Genomic DNA, 17646 nt, shown 5'->3' on the forward strand with positions numbered 1-17646 from the left:
CCTCAAGCTTCAGACTACGTACAAAAACATGTAAAAATCTTTTGTTTTTTTCAAGGGAACTTTAAAACTCTACCGCGGTTTTCGCTCGACTTCTCCAGGCATAACAAATACCCAAATGTCTGCTAGAGTAGGCTAAGGCACCCTGACACAGTGGGCCCCTGTGATGTTCGATTGTGCCTCTGCGGAGAATAGCGCAGTAGGTTAGTGCAGAATTCAGTGTCCTGAATCCAAACAGAGCATTTCAGCGCTTTCAAGCAGACTCCCGCTGAGTACGAGAAAGTGCATCAGTGTCCCGATCCTTTTTTTCTCGCAACATTATCTGGAGCTTATGAGTGCAAACGACTTATGAAACATTTCCCTTGCCGCATTAGTGGCGCAGGTCTTTGTGGCACAGCTGGCATCGCCTTTTGATGTTACACCAAATATCAAAACTCAGTGGTGTGTTCACCCAAACAAATCAGCCCACTGCAGAAATACCAGGGGCAAAGCTGTAATATGGCTGTAAAGTCTTCTGTACAGTAGCTGCCACACTGTACAAGAGAGAGAGAGAGCATCTCCGAAGACACTAAAGTTGTTTTAGCTGATGTTTCCTGTGGGATGTTGGTATTCCTCCACAACTAGTTCAGACCTGATTTTACCTTTGACATGTGAAAGAGGTACCTTAAAAAAAGTTCTTGCAGTGATGGACAGTTTATTCTCCCCCGTTTGAGAACCTCAAACGGCAGGAACCGAACACATTTTGTGACTTTAGCTTTTAACCTACAGGAGCCTTTGGTCTTTATTTGATTTCACTGATGCCGTTTATTGACTGTATCTTTATTCAAATCATGTACAAAGGGAAATTACAAAATATATCTGCATCGCTCCAAGATTCTCTTTGAACCTTCACATTGATTGCCGTGACCTATTAAACTTCATTCTATTATTTGAAAAGGGAACCAAACTATGGCATGCTCAAAGGAGGTGAACTTCCAATACAAAAAAAGAAAGAGAGAGGCTTCTTGAAATGTTTCTTAAGTTCAAAGCTTTTTCCATCTCAAAAGGGCATTTTTAATTCCGTGTATTTTCAACCAAGAAGGTGGATACTAATAACTCTGGATTCTGAAGTACAGAATTCATATCTTTAAATCATGAACTACGTCTCCATTGCAATTGTAAAAGAAACCTCTGAGAAATGCATGTGTTGAACTTCGGATTCAAAAGGAAAAATAATGCAGAGAATATGTTTTTAAATGGAAAGCTCAACTGCGCCGTTATTACCAAATACTGCAGTTTCCAGCACAAATATTTATCACGTTACATTTATCATGACTCGTCCCGCTGCAGCTGTAGGATGTGATGCGCACACTTTGCCCTCGCCCTCCTCTGCATGGCGAGCCTTTGTGTTGCAGCTCCCTCCCAAGTGACATCTTTATCTTTAATTGGAGAGTAATTACTTTTACTCATCCGCATCACAGTGTGCTTTAAAAACACCTGAGAGAGAGAGAGGGGATGCACCCCCCGCCTACCCACCCCACCCTCCAGCAGCTACATCCTTTCTGCTTCCATCTTGATCCTCCAGGATCAGGGCCCCACAGAGCACGCTGGCCCTGGTGGCTAGAAGACCAATCACATCCACTGTTCTGCTTATTTTGCAATAAGATGGGATGTTTTCCCCTCCTCTTGCAAAAAATTCACCCAAGACCCTCCACCGAGGATTGTGGCATTTCCATGTATTGACGTTTGGCTGGCGGTTCATATACATTTGTTATTCTATGCTCTGGACTTCAAAGAGAATGAAAGAGGGCCTATTATGCTAATTGGGTCCTGTTCTGTTAAACGCAATCAAGGCCTCCCGCATTAATCCTTTACTAAATACTTACTGGCTTCAGAAGTGATTTTTTTTTTCCACAAGAAGAAAAACCGCTGCTCAGCGTCCTGACAGAAATGTTTGCTAGAGAGTAGCTTTTATACAAGAAAATAAAATGTCTCACTTAAAATCCAAACATAAAAGAGCCTCGCGCAAGTGTTTACAGTGCTCTTCAGATGACATTGATTAGGTTAAGGCTTTGACTTTTTGTTGCTTTTTTTTTTTAAAGCCCTTTGCTTGAAAGAGAGAGAGCCTCTTGACACCACGCTGAGCAGTCTGACCTTGTTCTCAGGTCTGTGTTCTTCACTACAGCGCACAATGCATTTGTAACATATTCATAGTTTTCCTGTGACATGAAGAAGAAAGGAGAAATCCGCCTGCGATTCCCAGTGATACCTATTTCAATCACATAAATATTATTGTTACAGTGAATAAGAATTAGGCTACAGTGGAAAACCCAGCTGGTGCCTCCTTTGCACACTGTGGGGATCCGGATTGTAGTCCAATTGTACAAATACAAAACCAAGAAAGCCCATGCAATAGGTGCTTTGATTTCAAAATAGTATTTTATGCTGTTTTATCATTTTCAAGTTCCACATACGGTACATTTTTTAATATGTAAGAAATGGAATTTGTTGAATAATTGAAGAGCTAGGAATCACTGAATATTCTTCCCAACGTGTGTGCACGCTATATAAAGAATAGAGGGAAAGCTGAATAACATTCATGCTGCACCGCATTGGCCCAGCTTTCCCCAAAAAGAAAACTTCCTATTTTTGAATTGTTTTATGTTGAAGCCACTTTGTTAGTTTTTTAATGTTTTTTTAAAACAATGGGATCATCAGAGAGGTACAAATGTTTATTACGTATTGAGGCATTTCTTTATTGGCCTATTATAGACAACACAATTCCTCCAACATGAATCATTAAGTGAATGTTGAAAAGGTGCTGTGTTACGCTAAACAATGAATTAATCTCATGTTTCCCTAAACGGAAAGCTTTTACAATACCTACAGTGAATGAGTTTTTTGTACATAAAAGCAATTACTTTGCAAATGAACCAAATGCCCCTGGGCCTCGTCTTTAGTCTAGCAGCTCCATGTACACATGCACACTTAAATAAGTGAAATTTACTGCATTCAGTGAGAATGCTGTGCATCTTGGATCTTCAGAGCTACGTAACAAAAAGATCATGACATATCACTATTTAAATTTTTTTAATAAGTCTATCAGCATTAAAATGGTAGGACATTTACTTTGCAGCTTGAAAAATGTGTTTTACTGAAAGATATAACAGCTGTGGAAAAATTAAATTCTTCGGAGTAATCTGTGTTATACTCGCTCGCATAACCAGATTTCTGACTGTACCTCAAATAAGACAGTGCAGGTAACGTGTTCAGAAGCACTTTAAATGTACAGTACCGCACATCACTGACCATCATACATGAGTTGTATGTGTACATTTGTAGCGTTGTTGGCACAGGCAGCGTGATGATGTCGCTCATCACTACATCATTAGAACTGGCATGTTGCACTCCTTATTTCGACATGATTTATCAGGGGTTCGCTGTTAACTTGAAAGGAAATATTAGATCCTGACTAAACTTTGATGAAATCCAGAGTTACAAGTAAGAGATTTGGGTCAACTAATGAGAACAGCGCATCCCACGTTGCAAGTCCAGTTGGGATAGATCATTTGCATGTATGCAAATAGTGTTTGAGTTAATTGCTATATCTGGCATTCAGTAAGCTATGTTGGTTGGGCGGACACTGATCACTTACAGCTGAACCTTGTCGGCGTTTTTAACTGATCATCTAACCAATGGTAGGTAAGGGTCTTACTCACTGAAAATCTTACAGTTTCTCATACATTTACATTTTTTTATAGAACACAAAATATAAACTGTATTAATAGATAGAAAAGAAACTTAAGGAACTGTATTTATTGCAACATTTTGGAGTCACTTACTGCGCCCAGTGTCATGGAAGTAACAGCTGAGCAGAACTACCAGCATTTACTTTTTACCTAGACCACCAAACCTGCATGCACAACTACTTGCAAAGTGCATTAAAAATGAAAAGCAAAGGCGTGTCTGCACATTTCTGCCTGCACATTTCCAAATGTAAGATGGATTAGGATTATATGAAGGTGGCACTGTGTAGATTTTTTTTTTATATTAAAAATAGGGCTATATACTACATTATCAAGCAAATATTACCCATTTATACACCCGTCATGGGTGTAGATATTAAACAAGTGCTTAAAATTGCTGTGTATCTACGTATAACTGCAACAAGCACTTATTGTCTGTGCACTGCTCATAAATATGGGGTTAAAACAAACTTGTATGTGTCAAAGGAGATCCCATGTCCAGAGACAGACACCTAAACTGCTGTAGAATGAAAAGTAAATGGTTTAAAGTAGAACTTTTAAAATCTTCCTTTGGAATTTTGATAATTTTGGCTGCTCATTGAGATACTAATGACTGTATTCCTAAGCATGAATCAGCTGCACACCTTTGAAACCTCCTCTGGTTGCAGTGTAATCAAAGCAGCCCCCCCCCCCCCCCCCCCCCCCCCCCCCCCATCCTCACTCACTGACTCAATGGTGTTCTCTAATTAACCATGCAGAACAGGAGAAGAACACATGTTAATTTAATGTAACAAAAATGTTGATTTTCATGCACTCTCCTTTTCAAATATTTATGGGCTAGACTTGAATTTCAAGATGCATCAAAGACTCACAGGGTATGCAAATGTGTCTGCCTTACCCCCCAACAAGTTGGACTGTCTTTTGCTCTTCACACAGGCTTCGCGCACTACCATCTGAGCTATAAAGAGGAAGCCATTACAGTCACCTCTGTAAAAGTAGCCTATATTTGTATTTAGAGAACTATCTGGCACTTGCGGGCACCTGTTCAGCTGCACAATCATCTGTCACTGAACAGAGCAAAGTCTGGAAATAAATACACGTTAAACAAATGTAATGACTCATATTGTTTTGCACCCTTTTTTTTTCTTTTAACCCTACTCACACTGTCACTTTTGAAGCAGCAACAATGGAAACCGGTGGTAATGCCATTGCACTCCTTATTGCCGTTTGGTCAATGTTAACCAAATAAAAATTGAACGTCCAACTTTAAAAACAAAGATCAATAAATAAAATAAAGGTGTTTTCCCTAAATGCACTGATTGTCTGTCTTTAAAGAGATTTTTTTTCCCTTGCAGGTGAGCTTCACACAGTGACCAAAAGGTGGCGCATGAGACACATCCAACACACGTTCAAGTGCAAGCGGTGAAAGAAAAAACTCCGCTCGTTAAAGAAGGTACACTAACAGCAGGAACAACACAGAATCATCATGTATGCATCCGGAAAAACACGGTGTCAGACTGTTATAGGATCATATGCAATTTTATGGTGCAAAGCTTTTTACTCTGTATGATTTTTATTAAATTTGGTGATGTGCATCAGATCGTTATAGCTTTAGAAGAGGGGCTCAGGTTAAAAGTGTGACAGTAGAAAAGTTTCAGTGTTAAAGGTAAGTCTTTCTTTATTTATTCGTAGCTAAATGTAAACTTTGACATTTCGCACACTGCCGGGAAAAAAAAAGTTAATACTTAACTTGCAGGCTATCAGTGTTGTAGAAGTTCAGTGGAGAAAAGCATGCAGTGTGTGCATTGTAACGCGCACAGGAGCATTTTGAAGGTCTTTGATGTAGATGTGGTGTTGGTGTGTTTTGCTTCACCTGGAACAGCAAGAAAGGGAAAGTGAGACGCTCAGGACTCGCATCTGTCGCGAAGTTGTTCTCTCTCTCTGCCTCACTCTCTTTCTCTCCCTCCCTCTCACCCCCCCCCCCCCCCCCCTCTCTCTCCTCTGTCACTCTCTCTCTCTTCCTCTGCTTCCCCTCCTTCTTTCAGCTCAGCTCATGTCATTCTGCAGTTAACAATCAGAATTTTCTTCTGCTGTCTCCTGTCTTTGTAAGTAACTTTCTCATTTCTATTATGTGACACTTATGGCATGTTAACTAACGGACTTCTACCTTTTATTAATATTATTATGATTATTATTATTATTTGTATTTTCTGCTGGTCACAAAATGTTGCTGATGTTTTTCAAAGCTACAACGTTGTCAGATCTCTCTCTCCTCTTTTTAAATTAAATTACATTTTTTAAATATGTGCACGTTTCTACCGAGATTCCTTTTTTGAATGATAGCTGTGGGCCTCATCCAAACCCAGCTGATTATCTAAAACATATGCTCTGTTCGTGACAGATAAATTCCTCTCAGTAAAATCTTCTGCTATTGCAAGTGAGGGTCTGCCTGTAAGGTCCCAGTAGCTGGATTTTTGAGTAATATCAGATGTCAACTTACATTTGCTGAATCTGTTTAAAAAAATGAGGTGTTTTGTATTTCAGCTGTATCCAGTCTAACCTGCTAATCAATAGCTCTGCGTTAACGTACTGATGGTACATAATGGTTATTTTATTTTTAGTTTCTGTGTTAAAACTTAAGAACAAATACACCAAAACTACAGTAAAATGTCGTTTATGAAAGTAAAACTTAAACGTAACGCTTCGAACAATTTTCCATTATTTTCTAACGTTATACTGGTCAATATATAAATTTGTGTGTGTTTGTTTTTAATTATTTACAAAATAATATATACATGTATATCAGAATTCTGAAATAAGTGTGTAAATTTAAACAGTAAGACAGTCACCGACAAGTCTTTTATTTTTTGACACGTTTTTATAAAATGTAATAATTCACTTGTGTTCCAGTAAGTATATATCGTGACAATACTTGCATGTACTTAATTGACTGGCAAGAAATGCGCGTATGATGAAATAAATAAATAATATTTTTTTAAAATCTACACAAAAAAATCAAAAATGCATAATGTGAGACTCAGTCAATTAAATTAGAAATAATCTGAAGAGGAAGAAGAAGCTGCAGCCTTCTGGATGGTGTGAAAATGAAAACTAGGCGTATAGGACACCGTGACAAACTATAAAGAACACCGAATCTAATGCTGCTATATTTTAAACGGTGATGTAATTCACACAAATACATGCTGTTGTATCACAAAACTTAAGTAAATAAAAATAAAACAGCCTATCGCTCACCTGATCTCGTCACCTATACTCACAGATGACCGCATTTTCCTCTTAAGAAACAATAGTAATAATTATAATAAACTTTGACTGAAGTGGGAGGGGTCGCTGAATTACTCGTTTCCTAACGAGACAAATGAAAAAAAAAGTGTCACTGAAGAAAAACTCTGGGGTGGAAAGGTCGCCCTTAACTTTTCAGTTGTTGTGTAGCTTGTAAGTGGTGTTAATTTAAGTAAGCTTATTAAACTTACTAAAAGCGGGCAGTAAGCTAACAGCCATCCTCCCTGTCTCCACTTTTATTTCGCCACCTCTCTCTCTCGCGCTCTCTCTCTCTCGCTCTCTCTCTCTCTCTCTCTCTCTCTCTCTCTCTCTCTTTCTCTCTCTCCCGTATCTCTTGTCTGGGAGGAGGAGGGGGAGTCCTGCCTCTTTGCCTTCCTCAGATCAATGCCCTGGCCACTCACTTTCTGATGTTGCACGACGGGAAATGCTTTGAATACTTGCGACATGGCTGCGCGCATTGATTGCCAAGATTGACAGCATCGTCTTCTCTTGTCTGAGTGTGTGAGAGAGGGAGATAAAGACCAGATAGACGGTTAACAAAAGGTACTTGTAGTTTTGTACAACTGAACTTCACAGAGAGTGGACGGGATCCCCTCCTATGGCCCCGAGTGAGCAGACTTAAGTTTTCGCTCAACAGATAGCTCGGTGATCATTTTCAGTAAAGTATAGCCGAGACTAGTTGCTGTTCTTTGCGCACGGGGAAGGACGCAAAAGTAGGCAATCATCAGCACGGCTCACACCAACAAGGTAAACAACACGTTTTCTCTACTTTTCCAACATGCCTCCTTCTCCTTATATTTCCACCTTGTGTTTAATTGCTGATTCCTTAAAGGCGAGCGCGCTGTCAGCGCGAGCGATCACACAACCTTGCGCGCGTCTTGCTTTAAAACTACTATTATTGTTTTTTATTTTATTTTTTTTACAAAGTAAACTGTGTGCAAAGCTTTCTCGAGTCGGTACATTTTGAGACTCGGAGAATGACTGTCAAACTTTAATCACTGAGACTGGTGCGTCGCTTTCACCTCAAACAAGCCAAGTCTACACGCGAGACGAGAGTGACGCGTGAAGTGCTGGTTGGAAGTGGCTCTGGTGACCTCGTAATTCGTAAAAAGCGCGTTTACTGAACTTTATCACAAGTAAACTCTGCGGCAGCCCGATTCATCGCTCGCAGCTTTAAAATCATCTTCTTTTTCTTCTCCCTTTCAGCAGCGGGGAGCGTGCGGGCGGACTCAGGCTGCACGGTGCAATCTGCAGCGCTTAGACCAACCCCGACCGCTGCCACCGATAACGTTTCAACTATCTATCGTTGCCGAGTGTTGATTCTTAATCAGCTATTAAATGTTTGATGGTTGGTTGCGGTGTTCTGTGCGTGTTTACAGCGCCCTGTAACTTTGTTCTGCTGGTGGCAGTTTCCCTTCTGTCCACAGAGCGGTACCGTTCATTGACAGTGACGTGCGTCCCGGTAGGTTCCTGTCCACATGTGAGGTAGACAAGTTTATTTGAACCTTCCGCTTATGTCTCATTATACCCTCGTGCATCCAGAACCTTTGTTGCCTGAAGTTATCAGACCCCCACTAATCTTTTTTTTTCTTCCTGTCCGAAACCTCGGAGTTTCTTGAAGCCGTGCAGCCTGGGAATTTGCTCTTCCTTAACTTTCTCCGGGGGTCAGGGGAATTGACCCCAAAAGAATGCATAAGCCATAAATTAAATTCAACAATCGCGGGGCTTGTCCATTTAGAGAAGATGTACTCGAACAGACAGTTTTCCATTTAAGCCGAAATATCTGAAGCTCCTCGCTCCCGGGATAAACGGAACAGAAGTTCCATTGTGAGAACTGTACATGTGTCCATCAGGAGATATTTTCTCACCTTTTATGTATTTGTTGCCGCAAGACAGTTCCAGCAATGAATAGTAAGGCCTTCCAGTATAAAATGGTTTTTTTTTTAGATATTTAGAGACGCCAGATTTTGGTCATATTTTAGGATACTAAAAAGCACTTAAATTTCAGACACACTGCTCATTGAGGAAATATTTAATTTTGCACGCACGTCAATTGATTTTGCAGGTTTATGAAAAATTGAAGATTTCCTAAAATATCACTCCAAGATCATTAATTTCGGCAGCAGCGGGTGTAGAGTGCCCCCTCATTTTAAGACGTTTTTCAAAATTAGACACACTCCCTGAGTAAAAAAAACAAACAAACAAAAAAAAAAACAGCACTCTGAGGCTACTGCGGGACTTCTAATAACATTTTAATAAGACGGGAATCCACTATGACAACAGTTTAAACACCCCCCCCCCCCTCCCTTCTGTTTCTTCTTCTTCTTCTGTGTTTTCAGCGCCGAGCACGTGCATTTTTCGTCCACACAAACGACACACCTGTGGCTAATTAATGACACTGTAATTAACTCCGGCACCCCCCCCCCCCCCCCCCCGTTTTAAGACCTCAAACCCAGATAGCCCTCCCGCGCATTACTATTATTATTTTTGCCACAGTGATAAGAACACTCGGTAGTCCGCTCCTCCGCCCAAGTAAAGTTTTTAGTCCGTGTGGCATTTTGTTTTGCACAGTTGCTCTTACTGTGGCTGTTTACGCACGTTTCCTCATAAGGTAAGCCGGTTCTGGAGACCAAATGCAAGTCTAAATGGCACATTTATAATTAGACTGCCCATTCAGCACATTGTCCTGATTGCTATACAGGGACACTCGGCTCTGTCTCTATAAGAGTTTGTCTCTGACGGCTTGTGCAGCTCAGCGTGTCGCTCAGCAAAAGAGCGAGAGAGGGAAGAGTGAAAAGCGGCATTAGAGCTTTTTGATGCCAGCCGCGCTGGCTTTTATTGAACCTTTCTCACTTATTTTTCCACATGAGAACTACCGGCAACTTAATTAATGACCTACTGCACAATTGGTACATGCAGCTCAAATGTGCATTATAGTCGAAGGAATGTGAAGTGTAACTAATTTTGGCAGTGTGATCCCCTTGAAATATTCACTGTATTTCTTTTTAAATCAATACTGCCACTGACATGTGCGCATTTATTTCACTGAAATTGGAAACAAATCTATTAAAACTCAACTAATCTGTGTATTTGTATGTTTCTCTGATACATAATACAGGGCAATAAAATCTTATGTAATGTTGCCTGGCCTTGCACCTTTCCTGTATTTTCAAAGACTAATCTGCGTTTTGTTATTTGGGGTGAGACTTGAGCTTTTTTGCAAGACTGAGAAATAAGGCAGCATTTCCCACCTGGACTCAGCATAAGATGTAGGGTCGCTAACACTGATCTGCCAGTAAGTTCAAAGTTTTTTAGGACCTACAGTTTGGCATGAAGGGAGGAAGCCTCACTAGCTGCTGCTCTGTCCATGTCCAGTGTCTCCAGTATTGCATGACATGGTGATTTTATATTTATATAATTTATATTTGTTTTACTGAGTGGAAGAGAAATGATGAGGCCATTTTAAAATGAGTTCAGACAAAAAAAACACAAACTGAATAAACCTCAAATCTTGCCTTTAACTGTCCTCATACACAGGTAGGATTTATTATTATTATCATTATTATTATTATTATAATTTAAAGCTCTTGAGCCAGCAATTCGTGGGATCAAAGAAAAAGATGGGAGCGAGTGAGAGGGAAGGAGGGCGAGAAAAGGGGCGCTGAAAGAAATGTGCTTCATGTGATGCTGTGAATATTAATGTCTTGCTCATATATGTGATTATCTGATTATTAACGGTTGATTCTGTTAACGCAGAGGGTACATTTGGCATAACTGTAAAGGGGGGGAGGGGGGAAGAAAAAGTCCCCGTCTCAGTGATGATATATCTTACCCATGTTATGTTATTTTAATGCTTAAAAAACTGTTATTTAACTCCAAGCCACACACTCATGCAAATGAAGGTGCTGGTGTGTGTAGGTTTCGTTTTACGGCCTTGCTCTTCTGCGAACAGTCTCACTCGGAGTGTGTTCCCTTGCCAAAATGAATTCTTTAATGATATTACAACCAATTCCGCTCACGATAAGCTGATTTGACACGTGCACAAGGAAAATAAAATGCACTCGCAGCGACATATCTCTTTATTCAGAAATGCAAATAATATTTTGCCACATGCAAACTGTGCAGTGTCGTGAATGACGATAACAATATGTGTATGAGTGTGTGCAGATTATTTCATAAAAAAGTTGAGTTTGTAATGAGGTGGCTCCGCTCCGCTCGGCTCGAGTTCTTTAACTTTCCATTTCTTTTCAATTGTTCTTGTTGTACCGTTATGTTATTTATCCTGTGTGTGTGTGTGTGTGTGTGTGTGTGTGAGAGAGAGAGAGAGAGAGAGAGAGAGAGAGAGAGAGAGAGAGAGAGAAGGGCGGGGGGCTTGGCATGCCTGCATACATGTGGACACTCTGCAAGAATGGCTTTACTCTTGCAACAGATAAAACTACTGTTGACTGTGATCTGAAATGTCAAAATCCAAAAAGTCACTACATCTCTCTCAACACACATATCATCACTGGGACTTTGGACACTTGTCTTTCCATTTGTACGTTTTTGGTTTTTTTTTGGGGGGGGGGGGGGGTTTACAAAAAACAGCTATTTTATTCCAAGTGACAGGTCAAGAGTAGACTGTGGTCTGGGAGAGGGGAAGCTATAGCTAGGACCTAATGATAAACAGGATAAGAGGAGGTAAAGAACAGCAGGCCTGGTAAAGTTTGAGGCGAGGCGGGGGACTGTTGAAGGACCGCAGGAGTTAATGAATGTGGCAGCACGTGTTGTGACATCTGTCTTTCTAAGTGTTATCTAATTTGCTGCACAATCTTCCAACAATGATAAGAAGCGATGCCATAGCATTTTCTTTTGGCAATTTTACCCTTCAACAACGAGTTCTTGACAACTTAGTAACACGCCACTAATTAATGTCACTAAATTAATTATGGCTCTTCGCTGTTTAGAAAATTGTCAGCTCTCACAGGCAAAAATACCGATGCTATCAAGGGTCAGTGGAGCCAGAAAGAGCGGACAGTGGGGCATCACCTCCATCAAGTCAGCCTCTTAAATGAAAAGCTGTGATAATGTGGAGCCAGGCAGACACATGCGAGCGAGTGTAGTACACCAGCTGTTTCAAAAGGCATCTTAAGGTTCCTCATTTGAAATTTCGCACAGCTTTGGCTGTTACATTGCCTCAATCTGAATGAGAGAGGTTTTTTTAATATTGTGCTTTTTTTCAAGAACACAGGTTCCTTTAATGTCAAAGATTCAACTTTATTGTGTGCTATTTCTTGTTTATTTTTTACTACTAACACATATGTGCGCCAACACTTACTGAACCTCAACAAAGGCAGCAGCGGTTTTTCCCTCTGCTCTGTTAGATCTCAGTGTCCCCCTGGCTGCTCTAAGTGAACGGTATTGCTGACATTACAAGATTACAGATTAAAAAAAATAAAAATAAAACCTAAATATGTGTATCATCACAGGAACTGTATAATTGCACAAGTAATGTAAGTGGCCCATTTTGATCTGCATCATTCACTCTCCCACCGAATATGTTTTTCTCAAAATAATTGGACATTTTCTTTCAGTCCATAGCATAGTTGTGCATAATTAAGTTTGACTTCAAAATGCAACAGTCTAGGCTATGGTAAGTAGCCTTTGTTGATTTTTTTTTTTTTAAATCACCCATTAATATGTAGAATTAATTGGAAAGGCGTTGGTGGCCGCATTTCTCTGACACAGGTCTGGGACTGTAATCAGGTGGAGGAATTAGCCCGGCTCATTGTTTTTTATGAATCACATGAAGATTTGTACAGTGGCTGTGTGAAGATGGTTGCCTCTATTTCCATATCAAAGAGGAACACAGTGCAGCCGGGCAGTAATTAAAATGTGGTGGATTTTGGAGTCCCTGCGCACACGCGCACTCTCACACACACACACACACACACACACACACACACACACACACACACACACACACACACACACACACACACACACACACACACACACACGGGAATAGGGGCACAGGCATTAGTACACTTGCACAAACAGCATACAGACCAAGACTGAGAACTGTCAGGTTGTGCAAAAAGAGTGCAGGTGGTTGAAACTGAATTTTAAACAAACATTTGTGTCGCCCTCGTGTCTTTTTTTTTTTTTTTTTTTTTTTGTGCTACAGTTCGGGTATTAAAAAAAAAGTTTCTTTCTCCCTGTTTTTGTGGCAACCATTTTGTTAGCTACAGTCTGAAAGAGTCGTGCATTAATTATTATTTTGACTCACCAGCAGCTTTCACTGACTGCGGTCGTGCTACACTTTAATTTCAGCTGCAGAGGAAAAAGTGCTTATTTGTCAGCGCATGTGCTTTTAACAGATAGACAGATATATGGTCTGCATATGTGTGTGCGTGTATATTAGTGACCTTGCTCCAGCATACTGGGACTAATGAAAAAAAGAAGAAGAAGAAGCTGTGATCTTTTGCCCCAAGTGATTTCTGCCCTATTAGAATTGTAGAAGCTCTGAAGACCTGAGATTGTGTCTTGTAAGTGAACAAGGGAAAAGAGATTAGTGTAATGTGGGCCTTTGCGCTGCTTACACACAAAAGCATCACAACAAGCCTTTTCCTTGTGATTCCTCCCATTGTGTGCGGATCAGGCCATCCCATGGGCAAGCTGCTGCCTTGGAGGAAGCATTAAAACACTCCATGAAAATAACTTGAGCCAGCACGGGCAGCTGTGACACCGGGGGTTTTCGTGTAAATATAATGTGAGGGAATGCCATAAAAACCTCGCTATCTAATAAGGGAGAAGCTGTGCAAATATGGCATATTGCACGTATTTGAATTTCTCATTTGTCATGAATACCCACGCTGTAAGAATGCATCAAGCAATTCAGCATTTAGGACCGAAATCATTTATACAATTTAATCAAGTATTAATGTTTTTTACAATGTTTTATGCACTCTATATTCTCAGAAGGCAGTAGTTATTTTTGTATTCAAGTTAAGCAGGTCTCCACGGTCCTTTAAAGCCGAACAATTAGGCATTATCCAATTGGTGGAGTTTAATAGCTCGGCTTGGCATCTGCCAGCTTGATCTGACATGAGATGTAAAATATGCCTCACAGTTGCATCTAAGCCAGCCAATTTGGCTTCATTATTCTATGGTGGAGCATTAACGATACCGGGAGCTATTTTTTTTTGAGCACACGATTGTTTCTGTGTGCACATTTGCCTGCTCGCTTGTACATAGCATTAATGCACATATGCACATCTATATTGTTTTTTTTTTTTACTGTGCACTGAAGCTAAGTGAAAATAATGATCAATTTTGTCGTAATCTCCAACTTGGACTCACAAAGCAGAACGCTAGCTGATATGCGCGATTTATAATGGTGTGCGCACAGTAAATGCTATAACAAAGAGCCTTTAATGTGTTATAAATGCCACCTGTAGAGTTCATTATTTTTTAAAAGGCAAGCCTTTCATAAAAACTATTTGCTATATAAAAACTCTTTGCTGCTGCTAAATTTTTAAGCTCTCCACATATTGTGTGTTGTCCCTCTTGGGTGGAAACAAACCCTGATCAAGCACTTGCATCATGGAGCAGCTACGGTGACATCTAAAACAGGCGAGGAAGTTATGGAAAAGAAAAGGATGTACTGGGCCAGAAGTCATTTTCCCAACAGCTTCTCCCGAGGAAAACACTAATGTACAAAGCCAAAAATAAATCAAAGTGACAAAGAGGGAGGGTGGGGGAATAAATGGAAAGGGTCTTGTGGCTAAAGTTCTGATGAGTTTAACCATAGCATCTCTTCTTGCCCTGGTCTTTTGTTGCCTTTCTGAATAATTTCTTTATACAGTTACTTGGATGTGTTACAAATCTGTGCTCTTAATGTGCATTATGAGAAAATGGCTTCAGCAGACTCGACCACAATCTTCTCTTGGTCTCTGTCTTTCTCCCGCTCTGGATGTCTGTCTTTGTTATCCCCTCTCTCCCACTCACTCTGTTAGTGAAGTGGGGCGGGGGGGGGGGTGTTTAGGCACTGTTGGTAAAAAGATGAGCTAAAAGTAGATTTTCTGAGACTAAAACTCTGCACAAATAATGATGTTGGTATTCACGTCGCCCCAGACCCCTCTGACGTTGAGATTAAACTTGGTCTTCTTCAGTCCAAGAAATGGATTTTTGTCCTGACCCACAGTTGGTGAATTTTTCACAGGGAAAATGTTACATTTTCGAGGTGATTGATAACATTTAGTGTCCTTAATTTGAGTCTGCGAGTATATGTCTTTGTAGCATCAGAGAAGCAGCTGGAAATATTTTTATCCATCACTCTGACGACTTGTGCTACTATAGAACCATAACAGAAACACTAATGCTGGAAAATATGAACTTTCAGCTTAAACCAAATTTGAATTAACAACCATCTGCTTGTTCTTTTGAAGATCCATGAGTTAACATTCATACTTTAGAAACAACTGTTGGAGGCAGTGGAAACATTTTACCCACTCTTAAATTGCACAAGAAACCTCTGATTGGCTCAGCTGTACATTTATAAGCAAAGTGCAGCTCTAGCAATGAAGGCCAAAAAAAAGGCAACTCGGAGCTTGAAGAATAAAATCAGAGAGAGTACCATCTGTGACAATCTCCTGTTTCATGAATGGTACTAAAAAAAGAGAAATCTGCTGAAATGACAGAGAAAGACTGGGGTTTGGCCCGTGCAGAAAGTTTCCCATGAGCGTCTTTGAAAATCTTATGGGATAGCCACTCTGGCACACGCCACCCGCCCACATACAATATACGCACACATACAAAACACAGAGTGGTGTTTCTGCCAGGCATATGATTGTAGAAATCTCTGGGAGGAGGCCCGTGTGAAGCAAGATGATTGGCAGGTGGTGGGTAGGGACGTACAGGGATTGGACAGGAAAGAATGTCAACACTTAATCTTTTTTTCCACAAGACAGGATGGTGTGTAAAATATACAACTTAAAAAAAAATTCTGCTTTTTGCTCCATTATTGCACAATATTCAAGTTCACCTTCTACACACCACAATATGTGACTAATTTCCAGCTGCAATTTACCCTCGCTGTCAAATGTTGTTTGGAGGATTATGTTCCTGTACGTCAGCTCATACGGAGGAGGTCAGGGTGGATGGTCAGGCAACTAAAGTCTTCTGTGGTAGCTGGAGTTTGGACCCAGTGATATTCAAGTTGACGTTTCACGCTGAGATGGTCGCAGTATTTTTGCGAACCGCTAAAGAGGCTTCAGCTTTCCAAACATAGCCCTAATGCATTTGCAGCAAGCAGCTTTTTGCGTATCTGTAACCAAGTGCTTGTTTGTATTTCCTAAACATTACCGGGAAAATGCAATTATGCTTCAGTTACGAAAAAAGGACATTGCACAAACAAATGACAAACTTTATATTGACCAGGAAAAGAAAACGCTCCTAAAAAGGCGAATTAAGAAGAATATATAAAAATGAAACTTGACAGCCTGTGAAAACACCACCGCTTGACTTAGGTGTATGTGTACACAGACTGTTAGACTTCAGAGGTTTCCTTGTTCAGCATAGCTACGGTTTTTTTGTGTTAGTAAGGAGAAAGGCTTTGTGTTCTTGGTTAGGGGTGGGGTAGATTAAGGAGGTACAATGTCCCTCCTCATCTTCAGCAAAGCTAAATTTATTGGTTACCATCTGCAGGGTGGAGGAGTTTGGGTTGTGGCCAGGCCAAAGAAAGGCTTCTAATTAAACAGTCATCATTATCAACTTGTGGTCAGTGATCATCATCCCCAACACTGGTTCTCCAAGATGAACATGGAATCATGAGGCTTTCCTTGAAGCCCATTCTGGACTGAGTCAGAATAGAAGAAACAGAGGAGCAAAGTGCTAGTGAGAACATTTTTTGTTTACTCTTTTGGCAGAACAAGCAGCATGAGGCCCTGTGCCATATCCACTCAGGTTTAAACAATTATCCGACATCAGAGAAACCAGTAGAGCCTCAGCGCTGGCACAACCGTCATGCTTTTGCCGGCTGTACTTCAGCCTATGGTTTCAGACATGGCCAAGTGTCACATGTAAGCAGAGCTTTCGATAATTTCAATTAGTGTAGGAGGGTGTGCCTGCAGTATCTGTATCACTGCTGCTGGAGGAGCTTTCCTTTGAGCTTGACAGCCCCTTAATATAGTATTTCATGGTTTGATGTGTGAGTGACACAGAGGCGCTCCAAGAGGATGGCAAAATGGTTTATTAGGACCTAATTAGAGCTCTGTGATTAAAGGGGAAGTGACTGTGATTAGGAGACCTGCAGATGATGTGGAAACATGGATGAATATTCAGAGGAGAAAAAACATAGTATGTATTAGCCTGTGGGTGTTTTATGTGTGTGTGTGTCTGTGTGAGAGCCTTTGTAGAATATCTAAGCACGAAAGAGTTCATGGTGCCTCAGAGCAGTCATGTTATGGTATCATCTTTACAACAGATCTCAGCAGAGGAGCTTTACAACTTAAGCTATTAGGTAAAAATGCACCAATGAATACGATACCAAAAACAGCTGATCTTCTCCTTTTTTAAAAAGAAAAAAACAAACCTAAATGTGCACACCGAGTAGCTCTCGTCTCACAAACATTGTTCAAAA

At 40.5% G+C, this 17646-nt stretch overlaps 1 protein-coding gene across 4 annotated transcripts in view; it reads left to right on the forward strand.

Moving 5' to 3' along the window:
- The first annotated feature begins 7377 nt into the window (after positions 1 to 7377).
- The window catches only part of sox6 (SRY-box transcription factor 6), a 126623-nt gene continuing 116354 nt past the window's right edge, over positions 7378 to 17646 (forward strand). For 2 of the 4 annotated variants that reach the window (XM_026167257.2, XM_026167301.2), the window contains exon 1: positions 7378 to 7772. The gene's annotated coding sequence lies outside the window, so the exon portion shown is untranslated. The remainder of the gene's footprint in view (positions 7773 to 17646) is intronic. The other 2 variants (XM_026167309.2, XM_080297434.1) reach the window with 1 other exon arrangement.

This window comes from Astatotilapia calliptera, chromosome 1 (assembly GCF_964374335.1).
Source record: "Astatotilapia calliptera chromosome 1, fAstCal68.1, whole genome shotgun sequence".
In the NCBI taxonomy this organism is placed as follows: domain Eukaryota; kingdom Metazoa; phylum Chordata; class Actinopteri; order Cichliformes; family Cichlidae; genus Astatotilapia; species Astatotilapia calliptera.